Here is a 19,727-nt window from a genome sequence, read left to right as displayed (position 1 = left end):
ATTCTTGAGCTTATTGATCTGTCTCCTCTGTTTATCATTGATCTAAGCAGGTATTGTTTTACTAATCCTTTATTAATGCTTTGTGTTATATTTTATTAAACTTTCATTTTATCTTCATTATTTATTTTATTTTATTTGTTTGTTTTTACTCTCCTCTTTGGTTGGATGCTTTGCCCATTAATTTCCCATTTTTCTTACAGAATATGCACTAGCATTATTAATTTATTTCAATGTACTGATTTAGTTTCTTCTATTTTATGAGTTTTGATACATAGTGTGTTAATTTTAAGACATCAAATTCTAATTTTTTCTAATAATTCTTTAATAATTATTTTTCTATGGGCTTTTGAAAGTGTTCATTTTTTATTTTTTATGAAAAATTCAAATATATAGAAAAATTTTTAAAAACAAAGCAATAAAACATTAATTTCTCCACAATTTAACATTAACATTTTTGTTCCTCATATATTTTTTGCAAAGTGAGTGGTAAACACCATGATACTTCAATCCTAAATACTTTAGTATGTGTCTTTTAAAAATAAGAACTTCTTTTATAACCATAATGCTATATTTTCTCTTAGCAAAATTAGCAAGAATTCTTATATCCAGTGTGAACCCTAATTTTCTCTAATTGTTTCCAAAATGTCTTTTATAACTGTTTATTTTGGACCAAGAGCCATTCCTAATATTTTTAGTTTGTTATGTTTTGTCTCTTTTGTCTCTTTAAATCTGTTTCAGTCCCTCTACTGTCTTCCATCCATTGACACTGACTTTTAGATTTCCAGAGCATCCTGTTCTTTATAAGGCTCACTGTTTTCTTTGGGTATCATTTATCTGATCCTCTATCTTCCATACGTCTTATAAGTTGGAATTCATGTCAATGGTCTTGCTCTATCTTCCATACGTCTTATAAGTTGGAATTCATGTCAATGGTCTTGCTCAGATTATAATTAAACTTTTTTTTTCAAGAATACTTCAGTAGTGATGTTATGCCCTTCTCATGAAGCATAATATAATGAGGAATCAGTGAGGTGACCTCTCCCTTGTATAATACAAGATATCTCCTTTGTAATTAGAAAAAATCAGGAGATGATACTTGGTACTGTGTGAATATTCTATTCCCCATCAGTCTTTTACTTAATGGCTTTAGCATCTATTGGTAATCTTTATTTGGATCTGTTACTTCACTGAGGATTACAAACTGGTACTATTTCTGTGGTAAGTGTCCTCTTCTCAAATAGGGAAGCACTATAATTCCCCAACCAAAACAATATTGTTTAGTTTTTAAAAAATCTTTGTATTAAGGGTTAATTTATATGCAGTAAAATTCACCTGTTTTTATGTGTACAATTTGATGAGTTTGACAAAATATATACAGTCTGTGACTACCACCACAATCATGGTGTAGAATATTCCCCACATGCCAAATACTTCTTTTGTGCCTCCTATAGTCCATCCCCTCTCTGTCCCCAGCCCCAGACAATTGATCTGCTCTGGCCTCTAGAGTTTTTAGAATTGAACAGAATCAAAGAAAAACCAGTCACAAAAGTATGTTTGGTATTCTTTCACTTAGCGTAGTGCCTTTGAGATTCATGCCTGTTGTTACACTTATCAATAGCTGTTTCCTCATTATTGCTGAGTAGTTTTTTATGGTATGGATGGATCTACCACAGGTTGTTTTTCTATTTACAAACTGATGGAAATTTGAGATAATTCCAGTTTGGGGAATTTTATGAATAACACTGCTATAAACACTTGTTGTACAAGTCTTGGTGTCAATACATTTTTGCTTCTCTAGGATAAATATACAGGAGTGTGGCTACTGGATGGTGTTTTAACTGCATTTTAACTTGACAAGAAATGGCCAATTGCTTTTCCAAATTTGCTGGGTCATTTAGCATGCCCACCAGCTATGTAGGAGTATTTAAGTTGCTCTACATCATTTTCAATGCTTACTGTTGTTAGTCTTTGCAATATGGTTTGCAGAATGAGGCATTTAATCCCTTTATGATTCATTACTTGATTAGTATATACTGAATGCTTATCCTGTGCCTGATCCTTACCTAGGAGCTGGGACATCCTGGGTATTATATTGTAAACAGACAATAGACAATTTATCCAATAACTGATAAACTCTGTCATAGCTTCCTATGTGTTCTTTTGGGTTTTCAATGGAGACAGTCATATCAGGAAACTATGACTAGCAAATCATTCCCTTTTTTCTGGAACTACTTTCTCTACTAGGTTCCTAGGGGAGCCCACTCTCCTGGTTTGCCTTCTCTTTTATTGGCTGCCACTCAGGGTTCATCTTTAACTTCTTGACTTTTTATAGTTTGAATGCCTTTCACAATTCAATCCTCGAACATTTTTTTCCCCTAACTATACTCACAGCCTTAATGACCTACCCCATCTGATGGATTTAATTTAACCATCTATATGCTATATACCTCCCAAATTTACATCTCTACCCTGGACTGTACCCTGAACACGAAACTTGAATATTTATTTGACTGCCTACTTCACATCTCATTTTGGTTGGTAATGTCAACAATAACAATAACAAACACCAGCACAAACCCAACTAACACAAGCTTGCCACCACATGTATTTATATAGTGCTTACGTCAGGGACTCTTCTAAGAGCTTTACATAAATAAACTGTTGTTTAAATTTAATTTAATAGGCATCCCAATCTTAATAAAAACAAAACTGACCCCTTGTTCCTTCCACCAAAATTTATTCTACCCCATCTAGTCTTCTTCATTTTAATTAATAGCATCTTCATCCTTTTGGCTGATAAAGCCCGACACTTGTAGTTATTCTTTACTTCTTCCTTTTTTCCCCAAACCCTCTGTTCTGAGCAGATTTTATTGTCTCTAAATTCAGAACAATCCCAAATGGCCACATGTTCTCATTGTCCTTCTTGCTATGACCCTGTCCGCACCATGCCCTCTCATGTAGATTCCTGCAATGGCCTAAGAACAGATCTACTCATTTTCATCCTGAAATTAATTCACGACATGATTGCCAAAGTGATCCATTAAACAAAAGTCAGAGCATAAAACTCCTCTGCTCACAACCCTCTGTGTCTGTGTCCTCCCATATGATTCAGAATGAAAACCAAAGTCCTTAAGTTGGCCTGTGCGGGCCTTCCCCATGAACTGTCCTCTAGGCCTGCCGGCATTAACCTCTCCCCTCACTGTACTCCATCCCTTCTGCCTCACTGCTGTTCCTGGGTCTCATCATGCATATCTAAGTAGTTGTCCTTGACTTCTATTTACTTCCTGGGGAAAGTAACACTTGAACCTCAGTTTACCTCACCCGTCAAGTCACACTGATGTATATGATTCTAATCCTCAACTGTAAATGGAAACTTCCCACTATCAGTATTCATGGAGTGTTCATAGTGCTGTTGTAAGCACCACTGGGCTATAAAACAAGCGGAAAACATAGTTTCTGCCTGGATAAGTGGGCGCTTAATGTGGCTTGGCCACATTTCTCAGCTACAGCATTAAGCAAAATAATGATTTGAAAAGAATTTTAACTTAGGCTCTATTCAGTTTCTACAGTAAAGTATACCTCTTACACCTATCTGAATAAATGGCTTACAAATTTTCCCCTTTAACTTTAAACTGGTGATTTGTTTACCCAACAAATTATTTCCCTGACAAATATGTACTGTGTCATTCAGAGTAACCGAACATTCCCCAGTACTTGAAAAAAATGTACAAAACCAGGAATGATTTAATTGGTTGTATTCTTTATGCTTTAAGACTTGTTTGTGTATATTTAGGACTACTGTAATTTTTATTATTTAAAAAAATTGCCATAACCTTTATAAGCCTATCACCAGTAGAAGCATGCGTGGTTATACTAAAGTGGTGTATTGAAATAGGCCAGAGTATACAATTGAAAGGAGCACACTATTTCACCAGCAGAATAAACTAGTTTAGTTTTAAAAGTACCGGTTTTAGAATTTTTCTAATAAAATAGCACTGCTTTAAAAGGAATATTTTCATGAGAAAATGGAAAAACATTATGAGAATTTTTTGAAGTATATTTTATTGATTATATTATTACAGTTGTCCCAGTTTTTCCCCCTTTGCCCCTCTGCCTGGAAAATGAAGCTAAATTCAGTTCAGCATTTTCTGACCCAAAGCAAATTTTCATTTTGTCTCCCAAATGCCAACAGGAGGCAAAGGGCCCAGCTTCTTTTCCAATTATAAGCCAGTTCTCCCTCCGTAAGCTTTGTTCCCAAATGTCCTTAGGAACCAACTTCTGACACTGAAGGACTGTTAGCTCCAGCTCTTACCAGTCAATTACAATAATTTGGATATCTGTGCCAGCCGCCAGGTCAGCCTGATGATAAGATTACAGGACCTGTTTGTTTGATTCATTAGCAGAAATTCGTTCCGCTCAGACACACCAATGGGCTGTTTGGAGTGGTTGGTGGGGTTGGGTATGCCAGGGGCCCTCCAGGATGGATTGGTTTTTCTTACTAGGAAGTGGGAAAGGAAAGCGCTATTTCCTCTTTGGTATCCCCATTTCCCCTTTCAATTCCTCTGTTTGGGCAGAAAACAGAAGCTTCTATGCCCCCCTCTCCCCTCTCCTGGCACCCAGTCCTTGTCGCCCCTTTGCCCCCCTCGCCCCCCTTCCCCTCTTCTCCTCCCGGCACCCACCAGCTTCCCCAACTCGGACTCCAGGCGGAGATTTGTCAGAACCATTCGGTTGAGACTGATTATGATTGCAGCAGATGGGCTGTATTTGACAGCCCGATCCTAAGCAGCTTCTGAGTGGGGGGGCCGGGGGATGGAGGGGGTGCGGCGGCGGAGGGGCGGGGAGGGGAAGAAGGAGGGGGGTGGGAATCTATGGGCCGAGCCGCTTAGTATGAGCGCACCAGCGCAGCCTGGCCAGGCGCTCCTGGGCAGCTCTTTAACACGCGCCTCCGGGAGGAAAGTGGCACACAGACCCGAGGGTCTCCCAGAACGCCAGTGAAACGTCCCATTGCCTAGAGGGCGTGGAGACACCCAGAGGCAGGCGCAGGGGGGACCAGTGGAACACAAAGCGGAAGAAAGCGAGGGAGCGTGGTGTCCTGGCTACCCGAGGCTGTGGGCTGGCTGTGGAGCGCGCGTGACCCAGGCTACCTCTGCGCGATCCGGGCATGGCAAGTTTGCCAACTCCGGGCTCTGCGTCCAGCACCTTGCTGCCCCCGAAGTGACAGCTCTGCAGGCTCTGCCCCTAGGGGGTCGGTACCCACCTAGCCCCTGACCCACTGCAAAATGCTCCAGCACAGGCCAGGTAAGGAGACGTCAGTCCACTTCCCTTCCAGGCGCAACCCCCGCGCTAGGCTGCCCGAGCCTCTCCCGGTCCCTTTACTCCCAGTAATCCCTGCTGTCTCCCTGCTTCTGTTACTCCCTCCGTGGTTCCTCAGTCCGTCTCTGCCCTCTACCGCCCTCCCTCACTGTTGCCCTTCTTTTCCACCTTAACCAACAGCAGGGGGAGAAGTTTGGAAGGTGGTGCTAGGTTATGGGCGCCCTTTCCCGCGCACCGGCACCACTGGACACTCGAGGCTGGAGGTGGGAGCTGGGTGGGTATGTGTGCTTTCATCCACCTTACGGTCCCATGCAGTCCTTGCCCAGAAAAACACGCGCACCCTTCTTTAAACCTGTGGGGCCTCCCTTTTGTGGTGGAAGTACAAATGAAAACAAGCACACGTGGAGACACAATTCCATGCTGGCATCCTTTAGAGACTCCTCAAGGGTGCGGGTGTGGACGGATGGCAGGCAGTGGGCAGACCTCGAGTACCGTGACTCTCTGAAACACAGAACCAGCACCTCTCCTGCCCCTTGGCTCTAGCAGAGTGAGGTGCTTCCAAGAACCCGGGGTGGCCACTGAACTTGGAGTGGACATTGCTGTGCCACCAGAAACCTCACCCTTAGGAACCAGCGGCCTGGACTACTGCCTGGCCTAGCTCCGGCAGCCTGTGCCCACTTCCACCTGCCAGGGAACCCACCTACCCCTCTCCCACCCCCATCACCAGTGGTCCCTGACACTGTCTATCCAACGGCTCAGGTTCTCCAGCTCTGGCTACCCCTCCCTTGCTGCTGCTGCTCCAGCTCCCCAGGAGCTATGAGCATGTGCCCTGTTGCTACTGGCAACTGCCTCTGCAGAAAGCTCAGCCCCCAAAGTAGCTTAATGCTGATTGATGGGCAGAAATACAATATTTTCTGGAGCTTAGCTGGTGCCGGCACAGGGGCCCTCCTTGCTGGTTGGGCCCTTTAGCCCTTTAGACGGAAGGGTAGTTGGCAGCCTTCCTTCCCTCCTAGGCCCTACCCTACCACACCCCTAAGTAAAAAAGGAACCTTTTGGATATTCTCATCATCACCTAGGGTTAAATTCAGTGCCAGCATTTGCTTTCCGGAGTAACCAGCAGCCACTCCAGAGTTTCCCTTCCTGTTCTCAGGCTTCTGTGGAATAAATGAGGCCCCCATTCCTGGACTCTGTCGTCTCTTTTCTGTTTCCATTCCCCACCTCCTCATAGACCCCTTCCTACACATAGGTACTTAAAATGGACCAACTCTTTAATGATCAGAACTATTCCAGCAAATGCTCATGACAGTATTTCCAAAAAAGAATTCATTTCATATCAATTCTCCTTCTTCAGCTTCTCTCTTCCCCCAGAAAGCCTGCCATTTCCACCCCTAGAAATACCTGGTCATGGAATAAGCCTGCACTTGGAATGCTCAGTGCTGACACAACCTTTGCTGCTTCTGTGTATTTTCATTTTACCCCTCAAACTCATTGCCCCTTCCTTTTTCAGGGATGTCAGCCTCCTCTTTTAGGCCATCTGAACTAATACAAACTTTCTGGGCTAATAGAAATTCCTGCCCCAACCCATACACCTTTCCTCCCTCCTCAGTAGTGACTACAAAGGGCCAGATTTCATAATTAAAGAAGTTATCTTCAGGAGAACTTTTTATTCTACAGTATTTGTTTCTCAGCACCCCCATGTTTTTTGGCAGTTTTTTAATTATCTAAATTGTCATACACAGCTCTCTTTTGCCTGTTGACATTAATTTAAAAACCACATGATGTTTTAAAGTCATTTATTTATTCATCTCGACAAAACTTTGAGAGCTCTGCTGTGTTGGGTACCAAATGTAGGTTGGGAATGAAGCAAAGGCAAGGCCCAAATGGCTATGAACATTTTTAAAGCCTAAATACTACTGGATTGTGGCTATTGCTGTGACAGTTAATATTATAACAGCACTCTACATTTGATCAGGACGCTACAGTTGACAAAAGACTTTTGTAGGCATTATCTCCTTTAATCCCAGCAACAGGAAATTTAAATAGCAGGCATTCTACAAAAGGCCAGTAATGCTCATCAATCCTGCTTCACCAAAAAGAAAAAGAATCTTTCAAATCATCCCAACAGCTGATGGAGCTTTAAAACACAGAATAAACAATTCAGAAGCAACTTATGAAACTTTCGGGACGGGACTGTAGCTTGGAGAAAATAAGTGAAATGCATGTGACATGAACATTACCAGGAAGACATCATGGGAAGAAACTCGATCCTAAGACTGTGGTCCCCCAGTGAACAGTTGGCTGCTGGATGTGGAGACTTTCCAGGGTTCTGGACTCTTGCCTTATGCTGGGACCTAAAATGGGATGAAGTGTTAGTACAAAGTTTCTGGGAGACTAGAAAATTAAGCAAAATGAGTAGGCAATGAAGTTACTTTCTTTAGCTACAAGGCATTCTTAAGATATTTGTAAGTTTCTAATATATATTTGCTTTATAAATGGAGCAGTTTTCTGTACGTAGAACATAAAAAAATGAGTCTGTGTACCTTGTCTGAGCCATATAAAGACAATTAGGTTTGGATCATTTTTACCCACTACTTTGAAAACTGGTGATATCTCAGGTGGATACATGGCAGCTTCTCTTTTTCATTATTTACATTCTTCGACCACTTAATGACAGGGAGGTGTCTTGTGAAAGGTTTCCTTAGGTGACTCTGTCATTGCGTGGACATCATGGAATGAGTGCACTGACACAAGACTGACGCCTGCTACTGTACTTGTACGTGCTGTCCCTTTGTACAGCTGGCAGTGCAGCGGGGTTGTTCGCACCGGCATCACCCCAAACACAGCAGTGACGTGTTGCGCTACCATGTCACCAGGTGATAGGGATTTTTCAGCTTCTTTATGTTCTTATGAGACCACTGTCCTATGTGTGGTCTGTCATTGACACACACGTCATTATGTGGTGTATGACTGTGGAGGGAAACTGTGCCGAAGGCACATTTAGATCTGTTCGTGTAGATCTGTTCATTTTCTCATCTCCTTCAGCAAGGAGGGTGGCTGTTTTTCACTTTTCAGCTGAGAATATCTTTCATGACTTTCCTCCAAAAATGATTTCGAAAATGCCAGCTGATACTTATAAAATTTGGTTGATATTTCAGACATATCATGCTAATGCTCTTGGTTTTTTTTTTTAAGATTTTATTTAACTTTTAGACAGAGGGGAAGAGAGAGAGAGGGAGAGAAACATCAATGTGTTTGCCTCTCATGTGCCCTCTACTGGGAACCTGGCCCACCACCCAGGCACGTGCCCTGACTAGGAATCAAACTGGTGACCCTTTGGTTCACAGGCTGTCATTCAATCCACTGAGCCACACCAACCAGGGCTAATGCTCTTGTTTATTACTGAGAAAGTTTTATTAAAAGAAGTTTTAGTTATATCAAACAAGGTGTTATATCATACGGAGCTTATTTTGGTGAAAGGTTGGCTATGGGTGTGGCTAGGTAACAGACAAGCCAAGATGTTAATCATAGGTTAAAGTCTGTTATTAGGAAGTAACAAGATACTCAAAGAAGCTTTTTATTGTTTAGTACCATTAGGATTTGTAGGAACTTTCTAGATGTGTAGCTTTTTTTCTTTTTCTTTTTTTTTTTTTTTGGTGGAGAATTTGTTACTCATGACAATTACAGCTGTCATGCAGTATCCACAGGAGATTGTTCCAGGACTGCAGCAGATATCAAACTCCATGGATGCTCAAGTTTCTTGTGTAAAGTGGCATCATTTTGCATGTAACCCATACACATTTTCCTGTTTACTTTGTCAACTGCAATAGGAATCTCCAATTTGGGGTTTGGTGAAGAAGGAAACTTTATTCAGTGCAAACAGCTCAGTTGTGATACAGCACAGCCATGGAACAGCTCGATAGTGGTACAGCTCAGTTATGAAGCAGCACCGCATGGCTCTGAAATGGCTATGAGGAGAGACAGCCCTGGAGCAAGGCCCCCCTCCCGCTAGACAGTTTTGGTCTGCTCTGGCCTGCTCTACCTGTTCTGGTTCAGTTAATGCCATTCTTCCCTGTGCCAGTCTGCTCCAGCCAGGGAAAGGCAGTTTTAGGTGGAAATGGAAAGTGTGCTCCCTGAGCCAGGCACTGTCCTGGTTGGTCATAATGGAGCTGCTTTGATTGGATAGTGAAGACATGATGGGGATATAGCTATACAGCTCCAATTGAATGGGGAAAGCCTCAGGTCTATTGATTGAAATAGGATTCCAGGAACTCCTTTATAAAGGCTAGTTCACATGGTAGGAACATAGTACAGGAAGCAGGCAGCATAGCACAGGCTTCTCCCTGAAGGGCAGTTTGAGTGAGAGGCCCCTATAGTAATGGCTGCAGTGTTCTGTTGTTTTTTGTTTTGTTTTATTTTGTTTAATTTGAGCCCAGTTAGCCACCAGCAGTCCTTCTTAGTAGGTATCTTCTTTCTCATGATTTACCACTTTAAATCATTTCTAGATTACTGACATACCTAATGCAATATAAATGCTTGCATTTATATTGAACATGTACAGACAAGAAAAAAAGTCTGTACCTGTTCAGTATAAATGCCAGCATTGTAGGCCTAACTACATAATACTTAGCCATTATAGTACATAGCGTATGTCAGCAACAATGTAACTTTTTTGAGTACTTTTTGTCTGCCATTGGTTGAATCTGTGAATGGAAGGTTGAGTGTATTCTGTATTTGGCATTCCTATGTATTATTGTCATTCTTAAACATTATAACACCTTACTTTAGAGCTGAACTTACATCATTAGGCTGATTGAAAGTCAATGAAAATTACATAATAAAAAACATATTTTGGGGTGGGGGAGTTATATTGGACCTAGTGGGCTCTCCTCTGACAGGGGACTGAAGTCATCATCTTCTGCTGGATCCCAGAGGTTTTCAAATGAAGGTTAGAGAGAGGTGCAGTTGATGCCAACCTTAGACATACTTTTCTGATTTTTGTATTTCACATGAGAGACTTGAGTGGAGAAAAGTTGTGGGTACTTTGATAATGGCTAATGTCACCTGATTCATAGATGTCAGTCTTTTCCATGACTCTCTAAGCTTGGGCTCCATCATTTGGGAATTCATTCAATGAATGTTTGTTGAGGAGAATATTTAGAGAACAGGCTTTGTACTATAAGCCTCCTTGCTTTATCTGCAAAATTGTGCCATTTAATGGTTAGCCAATAGACATGTTCCTTTCAAATATCTAATAGTTTTGTCCTTTGAGGTTCCTGTAGGTATGGTTTAAAGAAGCAAAAGAGAATGGTTGAGAGGCTTTCCTGCTGCATTAGAGTAGTAGAGTATCACTTCTGAGGGCAGCTGCCTTCAACTAGAGTTACTTCCTAGATTTTACACTTTTCCACCTTTTTCGCAGTGAAATCCGTTTTCATGTGTCCCCTTAAGCTTAGACTTCTCAGACAGTAGGTGGTAATGGATTAAGTAAACAGCCCCTGTGAATTTGTTGGTCATCTCAGAGAGCGTAGCTATTTCATATTACTTCAAATGAACATAACCTACACAGTGCTTTAAGGGGGATGCCAGGACCTGGGTTTTCATGTGGGAATGTGGGGTGCCCAACCTTTTGGCATCTCTGGGCCACACTGGAAGAAGAAGAGTTGTCTTGGGCCACACATTAAATACATTGTGACACATAATCACAGAAAAATCTCATGTTTTAAGTAAATTTATAATGCTGTATTGGGCTTCATTCATAGCCATCCAGAGCTACATGTGGCCCATGGGCTGCAGGTTGGACACCCCTGGGAGGAAGGGAGAGAAAATAATAATTTTATACTGTGCTGGAAGATGCTGAAAATAGGTAACAGCACTTGCTGCTGTTGGTGAGACTGTGGCCTCTAAATGGACTGTGAACTCAGAGTGTTACTGAAACTTCAGGTTTCATAGCAAGTGGTTAAGAGTTCAAACTTGGGAGTCTTGTAGAGTAGAGCTCAAATCCTGATACTATCGTTTACTATTGATTTGATTTGGGGCAAAGTTATTAATTTCTCTAACATCAGTTTCCTTATTTGTAAAATAGAAAAAATATTGTATATGTTAATAAGTTGTTAGAGTAAAATCTGATATATATCAAGGGCTTAATGCACAAGAAGATTAGCATTTGGTATTTGCTATGGTATCTTAGTTTTATGTTCATACTTGTTGGGAACTAATAATACTGCCCTTTTCATATGCACCTCATCTTTGAACTGTCTCTGAGCACTCCACAGAAAACGACTATTATGGGAAAGTTATAGGTTAGCAATTACAGCTACTTTCAGAAGGAACCCTTGTCTTCTACAAGTATGATGGAAGATGATACCCAGTCTCTCTTTGAGGTACAAATAGTTTTGTCTACAAGAAAAACCTAGAAAGCTCCAGTTAACATTAAATTCATCAAATGCCTGTGAGAGGCACTGTGCTGGGCTGCAAGGGATGCAGAGATGAAAAACTATTCTTATCCTCAGCTTTCAAGCTGGAAGACAGGAGGGGTTGACATGATAAGAAAAAAAACAGCATAATAATAATAGTTGTCATTATAATAAAGACAGTTGTCACTTACCAAGCCCTGGTATGTATAAGACACATTCTTTATTAAAACAGCAGTCTTGATACCTATGAGACAGATGTCACTTTCTCTGTTATACATAAGTTGAAGTTAAGATTTATAGTGGTGATATTAATAAAATACTTTGGGTTGCAAAGGAATGGGTTATCTTTACCAGGTAAGCCTACCTCAGGTGGGTTTTGCTGGTGCTTAGAATGAATGGTTTGGAAATGTTGATGTGATTTATTTAATAACTACATTATCCCTGGTTGTATTTGGGTTCAACGATCTCTTGATCCCTTACATTCTGTTCACAGCATTATAGAAGTGAAAGAAAGACAAGACTGGTCTTTGTTCACCAGCTAGCAGTGAATTTATCCTCTATCCTTTCTTACCGATTTATTCATTTTTATTGCAAATTCTCTAGGGATAATTTCTTACTTGCTTCCCATGGAAGGTTCTGCCTCAATCTAAAGACCACATTATCATCAATAACTTTTCTGATTTATTTGTTTGTTTCTATGCAAGTGATTTAGGCTACCAAAATTTTCTCTAATTTAATGCATATCAAGTTTTATGCACACTCGCATGTGTGCATGTGTCAAATAGTAAGTGTGGCATTGTGAAACAACATAGATTAGTTCAACCTATAGGCATCTCAGCCCAACATAGTTCAGAACACACATTTCACCCAGTGCAAATTCAGATCAACTTGACTTCTCCCAGACTGTACCTCCTTTCTCTTTCTTTTCTTATCTAAGTATGTTAATATTTCAATATTATGGTACAGTTTTTCCTATTTCCCTACCTTCTCCCAAGTGACATGTATCCAAACTCAGCTGTCACTCTTATTTTTCCTACTGAAATTGTTTAAGATGGGTTATATTCTTACATTCTAGAGTGGTGCTTTTTATCTTTTGTCAGAATCACTGTAACATGAAAGGGGAATCACATAGGCTGCCTAAGTGTTTTGTGCTTATGAATTTTAATCTTTCATAATGATATTTTTAAAGGAAACATTTAACTCAAGAAGGATTCGATTGATTTTTACAACTCACCATACACTCTGTTCCACTTTAAAGGAATTACTGCACCAAAAACTTTCAGCCAGACATAGAGTTTCTATGCATAACCAGAAGGCCTCCTTTTTTGCCTTATTTCATTTACCTGTTCATTCATTAATTGACTTTGATTAAGATTATTAAGTGCCTACCATGTGTCAGGAAATGCATTAGATTTAGAATGACTATGACCAGTGTCCGTTATTCTAATACTAAACGTTTAGCAACAGAAAGTCATTAATTCTTAAAAGAAAGAAATAAACAAAAGAAACATACAAATTTGACACTGCATACTTCTGCCACTTCCTGCTTTTGGCAGCTTTTAGGTATTACTTATTTATGTTCTTCATCCTCATTACATTAATATACTATTTTAAATTGTTCTTCCTTTAACACTTTCAGAAGGTAAGGACCTTAGTTCTGCTCTCAGAGTTTATTCTGTTTCCCAAGAGATTTCCAGTTGTTTTTTGTTGCTCAATACCTAGTAGGTGTTCAATAAATATTTGTTGAGTAGCAGGCAGGAAGAAAAGAAAGAAATCAGGATATTTAGGAATTTACTGTATTAAGAATTAGAAAATCATCTGATTTGGGATTTAACACGCACACCAAAACGTCTCTCCTTTTACTTTTCTTCCTGAAAATTATCATGTTTTCCTTAGTTCAGGGTAGGGAATGTGTTCTCTTGTGCACTAGACAATCCATTTTAGGGTTTGGTGTAATGGCCACATGTCTGCGTTTTCTCCTTAGACATTTCAGCGCTGCTGATTATTTTATAGAAGTTTGGAATCCTCTGCTTCTTTGTGGAAATCCCTAACCCCCTTTGCTGAGTTATGGTTTTTCTGACAATTTTATTCTGCCTCAATGTGATCTCCCTCTTCTACTTCCTACACTGACACATTGGGCAAAAACACCTTATTTTCTTGAAAAGATATCATTTATTTAACACTTGCACTGCACAAAGACCTTATCCCAGATTTCATGAATTCATAGTAAATTGTTATCAAATGTAAGTAGTTTTAAGTTAGTTATAAAATTAGTTATAAAGTACAAATGCCTTTAAGGAGTTTACAATTCACATGGAGAAAAAGAACACAGACCTATAAGGTACCAAAAACACTTAGTGTGGAGCTGGTGAAGTAGAAAAAGAAATCAGTGTAACAGGTCAGAAGATGAAGTGATGCACAAGGGCCAGTGTGGTTGGGAAAGGCCCCCCCAGGGGAAGGAGAACATAAGATGTCCCCAGATGGACTTAGACATGAGGAGAGATAGGGGGGATCTAGGCAGGAGAGGGCTTGCACTCTGGCCCTGGGGTGGGCACTTGAACAGCCCTGGAAGAGGAGTGAGGACTAAAGATGGGGAGGTAGTAGGGACCCATTAACATGGGTCAGCTCACGCACACTGCACAGCCTGGACTTTATCCCTTGAGCTAGCATTTCCCAAGACTTCTCTCCTCAGAAGAATAGTTCTGCTGAGTGTTGTAGGTATGTTAGTCAAAACAAGTTCCCATGGTTGAAAAATAAGAAAAGCTGAAAGTTTTAAAAACAATTCTCTCCTGGAAAGGTTCTCAGAGGTTTAATATGCTGATCTGCATTGCTAGTCTCTCAAACTCTTCCCAAATATTTTTGATCACTGAATGCATTTTTTATTGGAGCATCTTGGGTGAGTAGTTTCCTGTGGTTCCTATTTTGGGAAATGCTATTGGATGCCATTGCTGATTTCTATTCAGAGGCTCTGTGGGTGAAATGTGAACCTGAAAGTGTTATGGGATCTAGGGAGGGAAGAGACTGGCTACGTCCAGCAGGACGTGATTAAAGGTTTGGATTGGGGTGGCCTGAGAATGGAAAGGAGAAGATAGATTTCACTAGTTTTTAGGGTGGATGAACCCTACTTTTTTGAATGATCAAATTTAAAAGGGTTGCCAAGATGGGAGAATCAAGAATGGCTCTAAATTTTTGAAATTTTTTTTGCATTAGGAGCCTCATGTAGCAAACTCTCTATAGATTTATGAACTTCTGTATCTTCTGCCTACCAGTCAAAAGCAATGAAGTACGCTAAGTGTACCCCAAACTTAAGACATGGCTGTCTTTGAAGGCACACACCATTTTGCGTGTTCTTTATAGTCAAAATGCTTCCTCAATAAAGATGCACTAAACCATTGCCCCACCATTTCCAGCCACCTGTTAGGTGTAATGTTGCCATAAATTGGAGCTCCCTGCAGTGGGATGTGGCCTATGTATGCCAAGGGAATGTCTGCAACACAGAGAAGAAAGAGACTCTGCACCCGCTGTTGAGAATCTGGTTCTGTCTGGTAAAGGCACTTCATTGGTTTCCCTTATCATGGGGAGCTTTATTAAAAATGACAGTGAGCCCATTAAAAAGTCACACAAATTTTGCTGCCAGCTCCCTTGAGTTTATTGATCCCTAGAGGTGCCAAGATTTCAGCATATGATGTTGAGTCCCATCATTTGTCTGTCTGGTCTCCAAGGATTGGACTGTCGGTCTGTTCACAGTCTTCACGTTCTGTTTAAGCTATGTGCAGGAAGTTATGCATCTGGCTTTTGGTTTTCTCATAAGATCACACAGAATAAAGATTTTTCTTTCCCTATGATTATTTTATATTTTTGAGATGTGTTCTTAACATCTCTTTCTAAAATAGACAGTAGTATAAACCAATGGTATAAAATGAAAACCTTTGCTGCTTTTAATTTAGAATTGTTCATCAGAGTAATCAGTTAATTACAATAAGCTTCCCAGTTTTCTTACATGTTTATGAATATACATGCATTTAGCTGTTTAATTAATAACTCATTCTTTAAATTTAATTATTTCTATTCCTATACCTATTGTACCTCTGTTCAGATATTTGGGACCTTGCAAATGATTCAAAGTAGTAGTGGTCATTAGTGTAAATATTTCTGAATATTTTCCTTTCTGGTTTGGAATTCCATAAAGTATCTTAATCCTTTTGATTCTTCAGATATATTACTTATTTGTACTTCTCATGGCCTTGAAAACCCTGAGTTATATTTCAGTGTGCTTCTTGCTTGACAGATCTCTGCCCAGTGGTGTCTTATTGTTATATTAACTTGAGCATGTTGACTACTTCAGGCTATTGAAGTTCGTGTCAATGCCTCAATTCTTCATTTGGCTGTCTATGTTGGCTAAATTTACTATATAATTGCAAAACTCCTTCTTTCCTTTGGTAACTAGTGATTGTGTGTGCTCCATGAGTCTGTTATATACTGATGGCTATTTAGGGGAAAGATGGGACAAATATGTATCCAGGCTAGTTATGCAGCTATCATTATTGTTTGGTTAGTGGCATTTAGATGGCCTTCTGTTGCTACGTGAATCTAGGAGAGAAGCCATGGAGGAGGAGGGATACAGAGAGAGAAGGTACAGCTTAAAAGGAGATGCCTATCTGGGCACAGGTGTCAGAGAATGGTTTCTAGTGTGCTACATTTAAACAGGAACATTTGCTTTGTTTTAAACTACAGAACATGTTTTTCTTCCAGTTCATTAACTATAGAATGATCATCTTTCAATGTGAAATAATGATATGTAGTCTATATATATGTTCACCTCCATTTTCTAATTTGCTGATCATAATACACTCAAGATTTTCACATTTATCTTTTATTTTTTAAAACCACAATTGAATATGCTTTTGAGAATATTTACCTTGACTCTTACATATGGATTTAAGAGTATTTTTCAGAGTCTCATACATATTATTTGATAAAAAAGCAAACATAAACAATATATTATTATATTCATAATAATAAAGCAACTATAACAGCATTTTAGGAAGGTTGAAACACAGACATGCCAAATCAACCATAATCACTCTACAGTAGTTATTTTGTGGGCACGACTTTTCCTAATGGGATTCTTAACTGTAACGTAGGCTTTAACTGGCTTCCTACTCACAGTTTCAGTTTTTATATGATTAATTTAAGAAAAGTGGTTAAGGTTCTCCTTTGGTTCAGTGAACAAATGAGAATGTCATACAAGTATAACCATATACATGTGTTATATATATTATATATTAGCATAAAGATGAAGGTCATTCCCCAGAAACTAAGTCACATACTAAAAATTAGATAGATCTGATTATATTTTTAACTTGCATTATTTAAAACTTTTTATTATGATGTTAAACAGATTGCTTTATTAGTCTTAATTTATCTATTGTTCCTTCTACTTTGAAATAGAAGTCACAATATTTGGTTTTGTATTTCCCTCTTTTTTTTCTTATTGTAATAAACATAGATTTATTCTATATCCCCATTTTACAGATAAAGAAACTGAAAGTAAGAGTTTAAATGACAATTCCAAGGTCACATAAGTGAAATAAGCCAGACAGTGAGAGACAAATACCATATGATCTCACCTTTAACTGGAACATAATCAACAGAAGAAAAAAGCAAACAAAATATAACCAGAGACACTGAAGTTAAGAGCAATCTAACAATGTTCAGGGTGGGGTGGGGAGGGGACAGTGAGGAGAGGGGATTACAGGAACTACTATAAAGGACACATGGACAAAATCAAGGGGGAGAGTGGAGGTGGGGGAGGGAGGGGGGTTCAGCTGGGGTAGGGTGGAGGGATGGGGAGAAAAGGCACACAACTGTAATTGAATAACAATAAAAAATTAAAATTATAAAAAAAAATAATGAAAAACTAGAACTGCCAGGAAAAAAAAAAAACAACAACATTATTCTGGGCATTGGGATGAATTCCTCTAGCAGCATGTCAGTCCCAAATTTAAACTAGTGGCATCATGCACCAAGACTTTAGGCATCTTCTAGCCCCTGTTTTTGGCTGGCATGGAAAGAGAAGCTTTCTCCATTCACATTTGGTGATGCTTCCTGGCACCCTGACTCTGACTGAGCCCATTCCCACAAGGACGTAGGGAAACGTTAATGCATGTTTGCCTCAGTTAATGTCAGGGCTGAAGAAATGTGTCCTTGGAGTTTAAAAGTGACTGGCTCATGGCAGCAAGCCGTGCTCATAGACCTCTGGTGTTCAGATTGGGTGGCATCTGGCAGTGCTGGGAGGGGCCCAGCTACAGCCAATGCCAGGACTTCTGTGAGTTGTGGTGTTGTTGGGAGGTTGTGTTTTTGTGTGTCTGCTTGGCTGTGACTAGAACAGAAGCCTGTGGTGAAAATGGAACCTTAAAAAACCTCTTTTTTTTCATCTACTTCTAGGCATGGTTATATCAAAACCCAAGAGAGCAGATGCATTTATTTTTTTATTTAAAGACCTCTTGAAAAAGTGCTTTTTTAATATTTTTAAATTTTTAAAACAGTTTTAGTTATTTTATTGTTGTTCAATTACAGTTGTCTGCATTTACTCCCCACCCCTCTACCCCACCCTAGCCAAATCCACTTCCCTCCCTTGCTTCCACCCTCCCCCTTGGTTTTGTCCATGTGTCCTTTATAGTAGTTCCTGAAAACCCCTCTCCCCACTGTCCCTTCCCCCCTCCCCTCTGGCTATTGTTAGATTGTTCTTAACTTCAATGTCTCTGATTATATTTTGTTTGCTTTTTTCTTTTGTTGATTATGTTCCAGTTAAAGGTGAGATCATATGGTATTTGTCTCTCACTGCCTGGTTTCTTCCACTTAGCAAAACACTCTCCAGTTCCATCCATGCTGCCACAAAGGGTATGAGCTCCTTCTTTCTCTCTGCTGCATAGAATTCCATTGTGTAAATGTACCATAGTTTTTGGATCCACTCGTTTGCTGATGGGCACTTAGGTTGCTTCCAGTACTTGGCTATTGTAAATTGTGCTGCTATGAACATTGGGGTGCATAGGTTCTTTTGGATTGGTGTTTCAAGGCTCTTAGGGTATAATCCCAGCAGTGGAATTACTGAGTCAAAAGGCAGTTCCATTTTTAGTTTTCTGAGAAAATTCCATACTGTTTTCCACAGTGGCCACACCAGTCTGCATTCCCACCAACAATGTACTAGGGTTCCCTTTTCTCCGCATCCTCTCCAACATTTGTTTGTGGATTTGTTTATGTTGGCCACTCTGACTGGTGTGAGATGGTACCTCATTGTGGTTTTAATTTGCATCTCTCTTATGGCTAGTGATGCTGAGCATCTTTTCATATGTCTCTGGGCCCTCTGTATGTCTTCCTTGGAGAAGTGTCCAAGTCCTTTGCCCATTTTTTAATTGGGTTGTTTGTCTTCCTAGAGTGGAGTCGTGTTAGTTCTGTCTATATTTTGGAGATCAGACCCTTGTCTGAGGTATCATTGGCAAATATGTTTTCACATACTGTTGGTTCTCTTTGTAATTTGGTGTTGTTTTCTTTAGCCATGCAGAAGCTTTTAATTTTGATGAGGTCTCATAAAGATTTAAATATAAGTCGTAACACCATAAAAATCCTAGAGGAAAACATTGGCAGGAAAATCTCAGACATTCCACTCAGCAACATCCTCACAGACATGTCCCCTAAAGGAAGGGACATAAAGGAAAGAAAAAGCACTGTATAGCTTTAGTTCTAGGGACTCTCCCCTTATTGCTAATGAACACCTCTCCTGTCTAAATATCAAGCTTGTGTTCTGTTGTTTGTTTAATCAGATGTGGAGATTAGACTATCATCATCCTCTGAATAATGACACTTCAGGTATTAGAAGGACATGATTAACTCACTGCATCTACCTTCCTTATACATTCTGCAGTTTCAATTTTGAACTCAAGGTCTGTGAAATAATTTTTCCTAAAGAAATTAAAATAATATTTTAGCGGGTTATGGCCAAGG

The 19,727-nt window shown here is 39.8% G+C and overlaps 1 protein-coding gene across 4 annotated transcripts in view; it reads left to right on the top strand.

Annotated features, from left to right (window-relative positions):
* Nucleotides 1–19,727, top strand: part of NCKAP5 (NCK associated protein 5) — a 902,113-nt gene that overhangs the window by 306,883 nt on the left and 575,503 nt on the right. The window contains exon 1 of one of the 4 annotated variants that reach the window (XM_053918601.2): nucleotides 4,923–5,298. The exons of the other annotated variants lie outside the window; for them this stretch is intronic. The gene's annotated coding sequence lies outside the window, so the exon portion shown is untranslated. Of the gene's footprint in view, nucleotides 1–4,922; nucleotides 5,299–19,727 lie in introns of those variants that run through there. 4 annotated transcript variants of the gene reach the window in all.

This window comes from Desmodus rotundus, chromosome 2, assembly GCF_022682495.2.
Source record: "Desmodus rotundus isolate HL8 chromosome 2, HLdesRot8A.1, whole genome shotgun sequence".
Classification (NCBI taxonomy): domain Eukaryota; kingdom Metazoa; phylum Chordata; class Mammalia; order Chiroptera; family Phyllostomidae; genus Desmodus; species Desmodus rotundus.
The sequence above is the reverse complement of the archived record's forward strand: the minus strand, read 5'-3'. Positions and strand labels throughout refer to the sequence as shown.